Source organism: Schistocerca piceifrons, chromosome 2, assembly GCF_021461385.2.
Source record: "Schistocerca piceifrons isolate TAMUIC-IGC-003096 chromosome 2, iqSchPice1.1, whole genome shotgun sequence".
Lineage (NCBI taxonomy): Eukaryota > Metazoa > Arthropoda > Insecta > Orthoptera > Acrididae > Schistocerca > Schistocerca piceifrons.
This window is the reverse complement of record NC_060139.1, coordinates 224,150,792-224,167,558: the sequence shown is the minus strand read 5'-3', so window position 1 is coordinate 224,167,558 and position 16,767 is coordinate 224,150,792.

The following is a 16,767-nucleotide window of genomic DNA, read 5'->3' as shown; positions in this document are numbered from 1 at the left end:
TTGGATAGCTTTGCCAGATAGGTTTGCTGCATTGAGACACAACACTGCTTCGTACTCATTTTTTTTACAATTTATGTAGTGAAGCATGTCCGACAGAACGTGAAAAAACGTTTGTTGCCTTCAGTGTGCGTTCTGTTTCTGAAAGTTCAGACCATAGCAAAGGGTTCCATAAAATTTATTACGATGTTACGTACAGATTCTTATAGAAACCAGACGGACCAACATTTGTGTTTACACTGAGATTGTGTAGCTGTGTATTCGGTACAGCTTACACAGGTGGACTGTCAGATTGCAGCGTTCGTAATCTACTTAAGTCGCTTAGAAGAAATCGGATTCTGTCTGTCTAGCTTGTTCGGTCGAACATAGCTGTAACGTCTAGTTATTCTTTACGTTTGGCCGAAGCTCATTTCACAGATTTACGTCAGCGAATTCTGCTGATATTATGTTTCCTCTTACAAGCACTTACGCCAGCGTGACATGTGAAACACGTTCAGTAACAATGGGGCAAAATTATTTCACTGTCGTGAATATTGAAAGTTGAATGTTCTCAATTACACCATTGTTCGCATAGTGCATCGTGTAAAATATGTCACAGTAAATTATCCGCTCTCGAATCTAGATTTAGCTTCATGTTAACAACCAATGGTGTTGCATTCTAACAAGGCCGAGTGTCGAAATTTAGGATTTCCTTACACCACTTTAGAAAAATGTTGAGCTGGCTTAGGAATACCACTTCACCTAAGTAATGCAAAAGCTAAAACGAGCAAACGAGCAAGCAGAGCTTCACTGTTCATGAATAGCTGGTGTCACAGCCATCATCTATATTAACTCATGATTATGACGATTTGCGACCTAGAACGATACGTACAGTTTGACCGCGATTTATTTAAAATTCGAAGACTGTCCTAAACTAAAGTACACCTATGCCATCAGCACATAACTGTTCTTGTATTTTTCTCTAAAGTGAATTAATCATGCCCATGGTCGTGCGGTTCTAGGCGCTAGAGTCTGGAGCCGAGCGACCGCTACGGTCGCAGGTTCGAATTCTGCCTCGGGCATGGATGTGTGTGATATCCTTAGGTTAGTTAGGTTTAATTAGTTCTAAGTTCTAGGCGACTGATAATCTCAGACGTTAAGTCGCATAGTGCTCAGAGCCAATCATGCCCAGATTCCTGCAGTTCGGCTTGTTTACTGTTCGCGGGGTTTCATTACTATACGCTGATCAGCCTCCTCAGACATTCCTCAACAAGTAATTGTTGTAATACAGAAGTGAACATTAGGCGTGTCACGTTATTTAATCTCATTCCTAGAAATTCGGTGACAATCCAGTACTCATCTACATCTACATGAGTAACCTGCAAATGCACGTTCGGAGGAGGAAGTTGTTTATCGAAATTTCATGAAAAGATCCTGCCGCAACTAAAATCCCTTTCTTTTTATGATATCCATCCCAGCTCGCGTATCCTATATGACGCTCTCCCCCATGTGTTGCAGTAATACAAACCAGCTGCCTTTCTTCCAACCTTCCATGAACCCTATTTGGTAAGAATCCCACGCAGCACAGCAATATTCTAGCACAGGACGAACATGCATAGTGTAGACAGTCTCTTTAATGTACCTGTAACGTCTTCTGAGTGTTCTGCCAATAAAACCTAGTGTTTGGTTTGCTTTACACAACATTATCTTTTGTGGCGGCGTTCGTAGCGACAAGCAATTCGCTGTAGAAACGGCTTACGAAGTCACCGCCACACTTTTAATAGCGGGCCGACCGGTCCGCTGAAACAGTGAACAGAAAGATGAAAACCCAAACACTCTGATTAAATAAAAGTCGGTACTTATCTTTATTAACGAAGATACAGAACACAGTAGTGAACTCCGTGTCTACAGAAATCTGTCTAGTTCGAGTCGGAGCGGCTAGGTCAGCGTCGGCTGACGACAAACAACAACTCTGCTGGATGAACACACAACTGACTAGCAAGTACACAATTCGGTGGCCAGTATACAACTGAGCGGCGAATACAGAACTGTCCTAGCGCTCGCAACTCCAGCGCTTAAGAAACCAGAAGCCAGCGGTGGCGCGCGCAGACTTGCGGCGATTTCCTGTCTCGCTGGCGCTGCTTATGCGGACGGCGTCCGGACTTTGATGCTGCCAACCTTTTGGCAGCGGGCCCTTGTGGCATTACTGGCTAGGATATAACATTATCTATGTGATCGTTCCAACTGAAGTTGTTCGTAATTCTAATTCCTAGCTGTTTGATTGAGTTGGCAGCTTTTAGGCTTAAGTAATGTACCGTGTAATAAAAATGTAACGGACACCTCTCAGTATACGCTTGGATGACTTCACTGTTTAAACGGTCCCATCCACTTTGAGATATTGTCTACGACATTTTGCATTTATTTTTGATATTATGATGACTTTGTTAGACAGTAAGTGAGAGCATCATTTGGAAACAATCTAAGAGAACCGCTCAGATTGTCTCCTAAATTATTTATCTAGTTTGGTACCCGTACAGAGCCTATAACACTTCATCGTGGAACGCCATATATCATTTCTGTTTTAGTCGATGGCCTTCCATCAGTTACTACGAACTGTGACTTGTGTGACAGACAATCACAAATGGAGTCGCACAACTGAGGCGATACTCTGTAGGTGCACAATCTGATTAGATGTCACTTCCGAACAACTGATGAATTGCCCACTAAAACTAAGCCCCGCAAAGTCACAGAAGACAGCGAGAGTTCTCGCGAAGATCCAGCCACAGTTACTCGTCATGACTCCAAAAGAGATCTGTCTCAGGATTCGCTTTCACAATGTCCCGCATCAGGCAGACGACCTGGAAAGAAAAACTGATCGACTTCGAAAGACCTGCTCACCACCTCCTCTCCTGCACCAATAGGTGTGTCACTTGACCAGGCGATTCAGGGGACTGTCACAGTCTCTTGTTGCCAAAAGAAAATGTGCAGATGTTCACGGCACAGATCAAGAAGTCACACCGGCGGACAAACCCGTGAGGCGAACTACGGAAGAGCGGCGACCGCAGAGACCGGACAGTATGCCGCCTCACACTGAGGCAGCCGCGGTGGAAATGGTGTTGAAAGGATGGACGATGTACTCGTAGACGGGGACGAAGCCATGTCCATTTCAAGGAACTGTTGCACCTGGGAACCTTTGCTGTAATATTTGCACTATAAATGTTATCAAAAAGTTTAGTGACTATAAGACATTGGCACTAAATAACTTTTTACTGGATAATAAGTGTCGCATAGCATTCCTCCAAGAAATAACCTGTGAAGCTCTCGATTTTATAACTTGTTTTATTGTTATCACAAATGCAGACCCAGGAATGGAGACAGCACTACTATTTCAATTCGGCCAGGTGTCGATGTCAAAGATATTGAACTCTTGCCGCCGGTCGTTGTGGCCGAGCGGTTCTAGGCGCTTCAGCCTGGAACCGCGTGACCGCTACGGTCGCAGGTTCGAATCCTGCCTCGGGTATGGATGTGTTTGATTATCCTTAGGTTTAAGTAGTTCAAAGTTCTAGCGGACTGATGACCTCAGATGTTAAGTCTCATAGTGCTCAGAGCCATTTGAACCATCTGAACGCCTGCCGATTGGTCATGGGATTGTTTGCACAGTAACCAACACCGTCTTTGTCAGTGTTTACGTCAGTTCTAGCGACAGAGCGGCAAAAAAGCACTTTTACAGTAAGGAACTATGTCAACTTTTACACCGCAACTGTGGTATCGATAGCAACGATGCCACGGAATATTATCTCAAGTTGGCACTACGAGAGACACAGACGACAGCGCCCTCTAGCCGGTGCTGTCGAGGTCTACGAACTCCACGACTGCTTCATCCCTCTTGATCAGGTGCAGCCAGCCAGGACACTTCGCTTCAGCATCGCACCTACGTACAAACTTATGTGATCGTTTATCACCTTGTTTTTGCACCAGTAAACCACGTTCTTGTAGTACCGACTTGTATTATCCTTTCCCGTTACACATACGCCGCCTCCCAGGCGGGATACAAAATTTTGGCGACGAGGATGCCGCATTTCATCTCATATCATTTCCTTTTTTTGCTCGGTATGGCTTTAGCTTTTTTGTGATTTCCCACTGTGACCGTGTGGGTTTATGAGCGTTCTCACCATTCGCTATAAGTCTTTCATTTGTGTAAACCATGGCTTCGCCAGAGCTAACGGGCTTCACTGTCCGATCTTGTCCGTTTCCAGGCTCAGCAAATGACGCAGCTGCTTGCTGCCATAAATGGACTGGTCACACTACAAACTGCAGCTACTTCGGCGGCTCCGACGCCACCGCCTGTACCGACGCCGTCGCCGACGGCGCCGCCTTTTCGTGCCTTCAGTCCTGACGTTGAACGCTGGCCAGAATACATCGCCCAGCTCGAGGCACACTTCGCAGCTTACAACTTACCAGGTACATAGCGGCTTGCTTTTTTTATTGCTAACGCGCGTGTTGTGTTGTACCGTGTGCTCGTGAAATTGTTTCCCACCACCCGCCCAGAAACTAAAACGTACGACGACGTGATTGATGCTTTGAACTCCCACTTCCGCGACAGCGTAAATGTAGTAGCTGCACGTCACAAATTATTTCTTCTCCGGCGTAGCCCTACTCAGTCTAATAAATCTTGGTTAGCGGACCTTCAGGTTCAAATGGCTCTGAGCACTATGGGACTTAACATCTGTGGTCATCAGTCCCCTAGAACTTAGAACTACTTAAACCTAACTAACCTAAGGACATCACACAACACCCAGTCATCACGAGGCAGAGAAAATCCCTGACACCGCCGGGAATCGAACCCGGGAAACCGGGCGCGGACCTTCAGGCTCAAATGGACGCTCATATGCTGATATAACGATTAAAGACGCTACTGCGCAGAATGTGGCGGATCACCGCATCCGCGAACACATACTCAGATTTAAAAACCCGTCTTTGCAGGAAGTTGTGGACTTGGTAGACAGACAAGATACTTTAGACATGTCTACTTCCGCGTTGGACGTGACCCCGGGTGTGTGTACTGTTAGTGCGGCACAACACGTGCCCTCCCGCCCGCTAGCACGGCCAGCCACGCCACGCCTCTCGCTCGCACCTAAACACGTCTCAAACCAGGCATCCACTAAGAAACTGAAATCATGTCCGAACTGCTTTCGTGCCCACCCACGGGACAGTTGCCCATCCCGTCAAGCACAGTGTAACTTTTGTAATAAGAAAGGACATGTCCAGGCTGTGTGCAATAAGAGAAACAATAATTCCGAATTTGTCTCCTGTTCGCGTGACACCGCAACGGCAACCGCCATGATCATCATTCACATCTGCCGATGGACGTTAATGCCCTTTATTCAAAGCCTGCTGGTTCAAGTGCTTCTATAGCTCGTCGTGTGAATAAAATTTTTCAGTCACTTCCTCTCGCATTCAGCACGTTGAGAGGAAACTTTATGTGACTTTGAACATTTGTGAACGATCTGTTCGCATGCAGCTGGACACTGGTGCGTCAGTTTCTTTACTGAACAAATCTACGTATGACTTGCTTGGTTCGCCCCCGCTGCGTCGTTCGCATTCCACGCTGACTGCATTTACTGGACAGGAAATCTCAGCGCTCGGCGTGTGTAGTTTGCAAGCCACGTATGGTGCAGCGACCAGAACAGTGTCTTTCCACGTGCTCCGCTCTAGTGATGCTACGAACATTTTTTGCATGGACGCATTTGAACTTTTTGGTCTCGCAATTCAGGACAATGTACTTTGCATCAACGCTAGTGACCATGCAGACAGTGTTGCCGCACTATGCGATGATTTTGCTGAACTCTTTTCTGATGTACTTCGTTGTGCCACAGACATTGCAGCGCATGTTGTAGTTAAAGACAATGCCATGCCTATTATCTGGCGCGCACGCCCGATACCCCACACACTGCGCGACGCCGTAGCTGTTGAGCTTAAGCATTTGCAAGACAGTGGTGTAATTGAACCTGCTTCTGCTTCACCATGGGCTTCGCCTATAGTGTGTGTGAAGAAACCAAACGGTCGTCTCCGTATTTGTGCTGACGTTAAGTCTGCAGTAAATCCCCAGACAGTGGTAACTACGTTTCCCTTACCGCGTCCTGAATACATTTTTGATAAGCTTGGTGCGGGAAAATTCTTTTTCACGATTGACTTGCGGGACGCATACTTCCAGATTGCGCTCGACGAACAGTCGCAGCGTTATTTTGTGATCAACACCCACCTTGGATTGTTCAAGTTTCGCCGCCTTCCGTTCGGTTGTGCTTCGGCTCCTGCTATTTTTCAGTCTTATTTGCAGCATTTGTGTGCCACTATCCCTGGTTGTGCCAATTATCTGGACGATATAGTTGTATCAGGTCGCACCCCTGACGAACATTTGTAGAATTTGCGTGCCTTGTTTACTGTACTTTTGCAGGCAGGACTAAAGTGTCACAGGGAAAGTGCAATTTTTTCAAACTGAATTCAATATTTAGGACATGTGATTAACGGACATAGTACCCACCCCTCACCGTCACATATCAGAGCAATTAGACACTTGCCAGCACCCAGGAACTTGAAAGAACTTCAGTCTGTGTTGGGCAAAATCACTTACTATATTCGGTTCATACCAAATGCAGCGCAGATTCCAGCGCCTTCGGCGTACGAACGTTCCTTTTGTTTGGTCTTCGGAATGTGACGCTGCTTTCCACAAGCTCAAATCTGCTTTGTTGAGTGATCGCGGTTTGATTCCTTTCGATCCCTCCAAGCTAGTTGTTTTGGCTGTCGATGCATCTTCTCACGGCATCGGCGCGGTTCTCTCAGACCGCATTAATTCTGTCGATCGCCCGATCGATTTAGCGTCTAAATTGCTCAATTCTGCCCAGCAAAACTATTCTCAAATCGAGAAGGAAGCTGTAGTTGTTGTAATGGAGTGACTAAGTTTCATGATTTTTTTTATACGGTCGCATGTTCTATTTGGTCACCGACCATAAGCCTTTGACGTCGTTGTTCCAACCGTCAAAGCCAGTTCCAGCCCGTACTGCACAAAAGTTGCAACGTTGGTCTCTGTTTCTGTCCAGCTACAATTACGTAATTTTGTTTCGGCCTACGCCACAGCATGGCAATGCTGATACTTTGTCTCGTCTGCCTATCGGTCCTGACGCAGTGTTTCATTCTTCCGAACTTTCCTGTATGTTTATTGATTCGCAAGATAAGGACTTAGCTGATTGTTTTCCGGTGGATTTACGTCACATTGCTGCCGCGACAGCCGCCGATGCTTCTTTGCAGATTCTTTTGCAGTATATTCGTACTCTATGCCCTCCATCTGCTACGCAAATACGTGATCCACTTGGTCGACGTTACTTTGCGCAACGTCACAACTTGTCTGTACACAACGGTGTTATCTTGTTACGAACTAACAATGATTAGTCTCGTATGGTTTACATCGTTCATTGCAGTCGGAATTCCTCCGATTGCTGCACTTTGGCCATTGAGGTATAGTGCGGACGAAGCAATTAGCGCGTCGTCACTTTACTTGGCTCGACATTGATAGACAAATTGAGAATTTGCTTGCTGACTGTCGCTCTTGCGCAGAGCATCAATCTGCTCCCCGCCAGCGGTTTTTTGCTTGGCCAACTACTACTGCGCCTTGGCAGCGCGTTCATATTGATTTTTCAGGTCTTTTCTGGGACACCCGCTGCTTGCTAGTTATTGATGCGTACAGCAATTTCCCTTTTGTTGTCCCTATGTCTTCTACCACGTCTGCTAGTACTATTCGGGCTTTGACGTTTTTTTTTTGCGTTGAGGGCCTTCCTGAAGTTATTGTCTCCGACAACGGCCCCCAATTCGTGTTTGAAGCGTTCTGTGCTGCTAATGGAATTCACCATCTGACCTCAGCCCCGTTCCACCCCCAGTCGAACGGCGAGGCTGAACGCTTTGTGCGTACGTTTAAGTCGCAGATGAGCAAGTTACACGCCACGCACTCTCGCTAGTGCGCGCTCTGGACTTCCCTTGCTTCCTATCGCTCTCAGCTACGCGGCACCCGCACCTCAGTGGAATTGCTACATGGCCGCGCCCATCGGTCGCTCCTGCAGCTATTGCCCCCGCTGCTGCACGCTCCCGCTACTTCGCATCGTTCTGGCTTGGCGCCGCATTATTTGGTGTTCCATTGCGTTTTCTCTGGAAGGCAGCGCTAGGAACATTCTTCGCCAGGTTGGCTGCGCCATGTTTATCATTTCTGGTCCCTCCGGCACTGTCAAGTGACAACGGAACCAGATTCGTTTGTGCCGTCCTCGGTTTTCTGTCGCTGGTTGTTTTCTGGCAGAACTGGAGGCTTCGCGGCTTCCGCCGCCACGGCCCACGACGCCACCGACGGCGCCTCCTCAGCGGGCGCACCTCCAGTCGTCGCCGCTGCTGGTCCGGTCACCTGCTCCGGACGGACCCCTCCCGCCGTCGCCGCCGCCGCCGCCGCCATCGCCCATGGAGGTCGTTGCTCCTCCTCCTCCTCCTCCTCCTCCTCCTCCGAGCATACCCATTAGCGGTGCGTGGCCGAGGCAGGTTTTCCACGGGGCGTTTTCCTCGCCCCCTCGCTAGCAATTCGGGGTCGCGGGTGGACGGCGCGCCCCAGCAGTTCAGCTGTCCGTCCCCTCAGCTACGCCGCCCTTGGGCACTTCCACCCGCCGTCGGAAACCATACTCAACGATGATCCGTCATTTCAGAGGGGAGGGATGTGGTATCGATAGCAACGATGCCACGGAATAGTTTCTCAAGCTGGCACTATGAGAGACAGACGACAGCGCCCTCTAGCCGGTGCTGTCGAGGTCTACGAGCTCCACGACTGCTTCAGCCCATTTCATCAGGAGCAGCCAGCCAGGACACTTCGCTTCAGCATTGAACTTACGTACAAAGTTATGTAATCGTTTACCACCTTGTTTTTGCATCAGTAAACCACGTTCTTGCAGTACCGACTTGGATTACCCTTTCCCGTTCCTAACCACGCGCCGCCTCGCAGGCGGAATACAAAAGCAAAGACGACCTAATTCTCATCGGTTCACTGTTGTGATATTAATGCAGTGCTCGGTTATGTGGATAAAATGCCACGGCCCAACAGATCTCCCGAACTTAGTGCTCTAGTCGACTATTTCCAGGTTAGACACGTGGCGTTTACTGAATCCAGACAAAACACACTACATCTATTCTTATAACTTGGACCGTAGTCGGGTAGACAGAATATAAGTGTCGCCTACACTTAATGCATACATAAACTGCACAGAAGTCTTGTCCGCCATCTTTCTGGATCATTGCACTTCCTTCCTCCAAATGATCGACTGCCTCGTCACAAGAACACCTGGTAGCTCATGTGTAGTGTTTTGGACAACGCCTTAGCTGAAGATTGTAACACCTTGTGGCAAACGTTACTCCACGAGCAGCATTCCGCTAAGAGTAGACTTGAATGGTGGGTTCACAACAGCAAAGCCTGCCAACTGGATATTTCTGATCAGAGTGGTCAGGAAGTTTCCTGGCGCTGAACAATGACGTAGTTTTATCGGAGCTGTTTACAAGATCTAGCTCAACAGGTCACAGGACAACACATTTACTTCCGGTATTTTAAAACTCAATTCGTAAATGACATGAGTTACCGACGTGAGGATACAGTCACAAGGAGTCTACTCGCCGGTGACGCAGACGGAGTGGCTCTCCATACATAACTCACATAGGGAATGCAGGCGTCGCGAAAAATTATACATAGAAGACTGAAGGAAACACGACGGTCGGACAACCCGTGATATGAAGGAGATACGGCTGAACGATTACAAACCAACGAAGTTTGTACACGAGACCATTTGGAGAATGCTATCGGAGTTTCAAGGGAGGTCCCCAGGACTTCACTGGATCCCTGTTGAATTTTATGCTAAATATTTTAACATACTGAGCAACACATTTATCCGTATTCCCCAACGAAATCCAGAGCGGGATAGAAATACCACCAGCATTTGAAGAAGATTGCATCACGCTCATACCAAAGCCAAACGCCTCACCGAACATTGGCAGTCTACCAACAGCAGCTACAAAATAACGGCGCGGTATGCCACCAGTAGACTGAAGGAGGTAACGCAAAAGGTTGTCAGCCAACACCAAACGTGCGCAGTACGGAATAGAAATATATTCGATGCTTTTGTGCCATGCAGGAACTGTATCGCATGTGTTAAAACTGAAACGATACGAAACGCAGCGATTTTACTTATCGATTTCCAAAACGCGTTTGACAGAATTAGTCACTCTTATTTGAAGACGATAATGAACAGAATGGGATTTGGGACCAAGTTCACGACTGTAATTGAGAATATGCTTCGGAACGCCACTTCGAGGGTCATTATCAGTGGCTGCCTAAGTGATAAAATCCCGATCACTTGGTCAGTAGGGTAAGCACGCTCACTATCGGATGCCGGTGATCGATATACGCAACGACCAGCTGATTTGCAGGGCTTATGCCGATGACCTCGGAGTTTTCATGGAACAGCCAGCAGACGTGGACAGGCTATGCACTCTGCTCCGCCAGTTTGAGAAGGCAGCAGGGGGGACTGTGAATCCTATGAAGACAGCGTTACTTCCCCTCAAACGTGCCGGATCGAATATTAAGGACAACAGGTTCTGTTTTCGCACACACTACAACGTCCTCGGAGTTGTGATGATGGATAACCTGCAGATAATGCAAGCGCTCACCTGGTGTCACACTCTGCATAAATACTCTGGCACAAAGAAGGTGGAGATCATTAACACTTCTAGCCTAGCGAAGGCCTGGTGTGGGTCAAGTTATGGCAGTGCCTAGAAAATAGCAGACCTCATTAAAGAGGCATGTATTGGATGTTGTGGAGGGGACACATTTTCAAGGTCTCTAGGCAAACTTGCACACTGAAACTTGAAGATGGCGGACTGGGTTTAATAGACTTCCAAGCCAATGTGGGGTGCTTTTCATCAAATCCACCAAACCAGTGATTGAAAAATGTTCTTGCAGTCCAACAGCAACGTTATTTCGTAACTTCCGGCCACAATCACTGGTTGCCTCCATCCAAATCAGCAGCAGCCCCTGCGTGATTAACTTCGTGTGTGACCGAGCGGTTCTATGCGCTTCAGTCTGGAACCACGCGACCGCTACGGTCGCAGGTTCGAATCTTGTCTCGGGCATGGATGTGTTTGATGTCCTTAGGTTAGTTAGGTTTAAGTAGTTGTAAGTTCTAGGCGACTGATGACTTCAGATGTTAAGTCCAATAGTGCTCAGAGCCATTTGAACCATTTGAACTTCGTGCATCGGTTTTATCGAATTTACCTTGACACCAGCTACCTACTAAACAGGGTGTTACAAAAAGGATACGGCCAAACTTTCAGGAAACATTCCTCACACACAAATAAAGAAAAGATGTTATGTGGACATGTGTCCGGAAACGCTTAATTTCCATGTCAGAGCTCATTTTAGTTTCGTCACTATGTACTGTACTTCCTCGATTCACCGCCATGATTTTATACGGGATACTCTACCTGTGCTGCTAGAACATGTGCCTTTGCAAGTACGACACAACATGTGGTTCATGCACGATGGAGCTCCCGCACATTTTAGTCGAAGTGTTCGGATGCTTCTCAACAACAGATTCGGTGACCGATGGATTGGTAGAGGCGGACCAATTCCATGGCATCCACGCTCTTCTGACCTCAACCCTCTTGACTTACATTTATGGGGGAATTTGAAAGCTCTTGTCTACGCAGAGCCAAGACTCTTCATGCTCGTATTGTGGACGTCTGTGATATAATACGCCATTCTCCAGGGCTGCATCAGCGCATCAGGGATTCCATGCGACGGAGGGTGGATGCATGTATCATCGCTAACGGAGGGCATTTTGAACATTTGCTGTAACAAAGTGGCCGCGCGGTATTAGCCGTGCAGTCTAGACCGCAGCAGTCATGGTCTGTGCGGCTGGTCCCGGCGAAGGTTCTAGTCCTCCCTCGGGCATGGGTGTGTGTGATTGTCCTTAGGATAGTTTAGGTTAAGTAGTGAGTAAGCATAGGGACTGATGACCTTAGCAGTTAAGTCTCATAAGATTTCACACACATTTTTTGTAACAAAGTGTTTGAAGTCACGCTGGTACGTTATGTTGCTGTGTGTTTCCATTCCATGATTGTGATTTGAAGAGAAGTAATAAAATGAGCTCTAACATGGAAAGTAAGTGTTTCCGGACACATGTCCACATAACATATTTTTTTTCTTTGTGTGTGAGGAATGGTTCCTGAAAGTTTGGCCGTACCTTTTTGTAACACTCTGTATAGTGACCTGAGAGGCTACAGAATCAGCGACATTGCTACCGCTCCTCACGGATCTCCAACACGGAATAAATGGGAGTTGAGACTGCCACAACACAAGTGGCACACTGTGTGGCAAAACCTAGCCTGCAAAGTTCTATCTGGGAGTGCGCGCGCAACGAGGTACAAGGCTGTCAATCGCACTATTGCAACAAACTCCAAACATTATTCAGTTCAGATACTCCGATCCAGTGGTTGTGAGATGTGTGCGCAAGAGGACACAATCGAATATCGGTCTGGGCGCCACAAATTTCTTATCATTTGGGACACTGCAAGGGACATGCTGCGATTGATATACAGAGTCGCTGTGAATTAAGTCACCGTATCAGACTGCATCATACCACAATGGAACCCCAATCCATGAACAAAGAAAAATGCTACGACCTGGATTATGGGTCACAAATTTACGCAATATTCTCCCTAAAGATGTCTGATAAATTGGGTTTTCTGGAATATTTGTAGAATGAACATGGAAAGGAACACACACGACAGAAATATAGCAACACCTTTGCATATTTCCTGAAAATAACTTTGCAACAAGCATATGGTGATGAGGAAGTATAAATGTATTTGTTCTACTCTTTCTTTTGTACTCTCTGTTCTTTCCATTTAATGTGATTACGTGATTTACTGTGCTGTCTGAAATCCTTATTTACTGGTCTATGCGCCATTTCCTGAGAATTTTCGATGTGTAACGTTTGTTAGAAGAGCGGCAACTGGAAACAGACTTAGACAACATTGTTTCAAGAGTTTTCAGGACTTGCTTGTCGTGGTGGCAATCCCATACATGACTCCTTGTGTAATGCGAATAGGCGGCGTGTGCAAGGCGGCGTGTGCACTAAGCGACACTGCCTAAGATCGGACTTGTAGAGCAGCTGGAAGAAACTTTTACTGGCTTTATCTTCAGGTACATTTCATTTTATTTTACAACAGGATGTAACCTTAGGAGGTGAACATTTACTTTGAGTGTCATCGAGGATGTCTGATGCCAATTTCTAATTTTTTCGATATTTCCGTTGGGTGCTTTCGATTTAGAACACAATTATTTTGTTAGCGACGAAGTAGTTAGAGCACGATTATTTTCTTTCAGCAACATCCAGTGAATGTTTTATTTTTCTGTCCGCCAACCAAGTAAGGCTGCAGGCTTTAAACTCTACTGCCGAACTGTCGATTCGCCCATCTGTTGATCATTGTGGTTTTGTCCTTCGTTCTTTGTTTCTTTTTGAGAAGATGAAGAGTAGCTCAAGAAATTCATTTCTCAAATTTGGCTGATGAAGAAATACGCTTCCCGTTTTACTATACAGAGTTTTTCAAAAAGGACTTAACAACTTTAAAAATTCATGTACATTTATTGAAAGAAGATATAGAGCTGGATTTAGTGCTATTTAGGAGGGAAACGCGTCATGTATTTTTACCTTCAACTAGTTTCTTCCGAAACTCGCTGTAGCATTGCAGTTGTAACTTAGTCAGTCGCGGCATAAATTCTTGGCTCAAAATGGTTCAAATGGCTCTGAACACTATAGGACTTAACATCTGTGGTCATCAGTCCCCTAGAACTGAGAACTACTTAAACCTAACTAACCTAAGGACATCACACACATCCATGCCGGAGGCAGGATTCGAACCTGCTGCGCGGTTCCAGACTGAAGTGCCTAGAACCACTCGGTCACACCGGCCGTCATTTACAGTCCTACGAATTGTATTAAACCGAACAGTGAACTGCAGTGCCTTATTACAGGCCAACTGCTGGCAGTTTACGATAGATACCATGTGAAGTACCTGATTGACACAAAGGACGACTATCTCATAGTCCTCAGCTTTGAGAAGTTGTGTGCAGTGCATTGCTATTCCCATCAGGCTTCAGGCAACATAAGGAAAACAAAGAACTGTCGTCAAAGAAATTCCATCCAAAGTTACAGAAACAGATGTCAATGGTAAATTACTCTGTCCCGAGTTGTTGGACCATTTGGTTCACCAATACAACAAGAGGGACCCTGAGACCTGGAACTTAATCGCTACGCCAGTCCATGTTGTCTCCCTTATTAGGAGAGAAGACATCGAATGCATTTACCAACCAGATATCTCATGTGCACCAAACCCACAATGGCCCATCCATCCGTCTTAGGTGTCAACGTTTGCAACACACCTGTAATAACAGCTCACTGCCTTTCTGGTCTGTCAAGTGTGCTGGCCCACATGCGCTGGAAGACTGCAAACTGGCCAGAGAAAAATCCATCTGTGCCTGCTGTTTGGGCACATCTCACGACCACACCATGTGGCTTCCTGGCAGTGCTAGCTGTTCTATATACCAGAAGGCTATGAAGTCTTCCCACCCTCCAAGAAGAAAGCCAAGGACAGCTCTGTCAGTACCGCCACTGTGGGTCCAGACCAGTTTTCCTGTATTAAGGGGTAAGCTAGACGCCCTTCAAACTGTAGATGCATAGACACCTAATGCAGTGGCCACCTCCAGCTCTGGCCCATATGACTAACTTTGCTGCTGCATCTCAGTCCTTTCCCGTGACAAGTACCAATGCCCACCAAATAGAAAGGCCACTGGAGCCTCCTCACGCCCATTTGTTGCCATGACCCAACCCTCCATTGAGGCACATTCTTAGTGTTCCGTAACACCCACCCCTACCCACCACATGGTCAAGCAGCCACTCAGGATTTCTCCCCAGTGGTGGAGACAGATGCTTTGTTTCAGAATGACATGCAGGAGATCCTCCAGGTCATCTTTCTGTTCGTGCAACGCCACAGCAGGGTTTTCATTTGCGAAACAGCTCAGAAGATTCGTCGGTTGGAGGACAGGATCACAAATCTCATCGTCCTGGTTGAAAGGCTCAGCCAGATTTTGTTATAATGGCATAACACCCACAACACAATTAACAGACCCTCGGGATTTAGTTGTCCGTATTCACAATTCTAATGGAATTAAAAGGATGGAAGGTGAACTGAACATCTCCCTTTACAGCAACCACTGGATACTTTACTTGTCTCAGAAAAGCATCTCAGAGCTGCAGATGATTGTCGTCTATGCATAATGGTTTGCTATCATACAGACTGGCTCCATCGCTGAGGTGGGGCACCACCAGGCAAAACATTACCTGACAACACTTGCTAACGTGGTAAGTGCTGTTGACTACGTAACTGCCAAAGTCTGGTAGGCAATGAACGCCTCTACTGCCACTGTATCTATACGTTAACTCCTTTGTATGTCTTGTCTGCCCTATTGGGCAAGCTGCAAATCCAGAAGAACCGCCTGCCTCGGGCATGGATCTTTGTGATGTCCTTAGGTTAGTTAGGTTTAACTAGTTCTAAGTTCTAGGGGACTAATGACCTCAGCAGTTGAGTCCCATAGTGCTCAGAGCCATTTGAACCAGAAGAACCGCTACCGTCAGCAGTGGAAGCAGTATCGTGACTCTTGGGATAAGAATCGCATGAGGCATCTCCACCATGAACTTTGCTGCCATCTCGCCGATTGGAAATCGTAATAATGCTAGGACAAGATGTCCACCTATCTATTCCAACTTAAGTCAGAATGGGATGTTGTCTGAGCTCTGGACTGGTGTGCGGTGAGAACCAACGATACTACCTGCATAGTGGATGGTTTGACTTATGATGCCCTCCATGTGGTGAAAACTCTGGTCGATGTATCTACGGCCGAGAATCAACAGCTCGTCCAGGATCTTAGACCCGATGAACTCCAGGATCAACATGATGTTCTGGTGGCCGTTGCCGCTTTCAGACACTGACCACGTCTTACTGCTCCTCACCTTACATCCCAGGCAGAAGTCCAACGGATCCTCATGAACAGTCGGCTCCTGGTTTGGATGGCGTTTTAAACAAACACTTCCGTCAGCTCCAGCACAAGCCAGTGGTGTTACTCTCCAGCGCTCTGTACCATTGTATTACGTACGACAATCTCGTGTACAACAAACGACCATACCAGACACCTATATCGAGAGTGTGGCTGATTTACTCTGCGATAGAACTGTAGTGACGTAACAAGACTGTTACGCCACACGGTAGTAGCCAAAAGAAAGGCACGCTAGACTAATGCAGACGGGCGTGAAGTCTGGAACATGAGAACTTATAAATGAATACGAAGAAAAGTATGTAGATGCTTTTTACTTAACTTTTATTTATTCCTTGGAATACATCTCTCTTGAATACTCGTAAGCTATAGGCACTGATACAAATGGCTCCTTGCTAGTTCGTAGCCATTAACTTCTGATGGCTATTCTGTCTCTCGGCTAATGAGAGAGAAAGGCTTCGTACAACTGGGCGATAGCTAGGTTCGCGTACAACTGGGCGGTAGCTTGGTTCTCGTACAACTGGGGGCGAGTCCACTCTCGTATCACGAGACCTGCCTTGGTGGTGGCGCTAGGTCTGCGATCACAGTGGCGACACGCGGGTCCGACA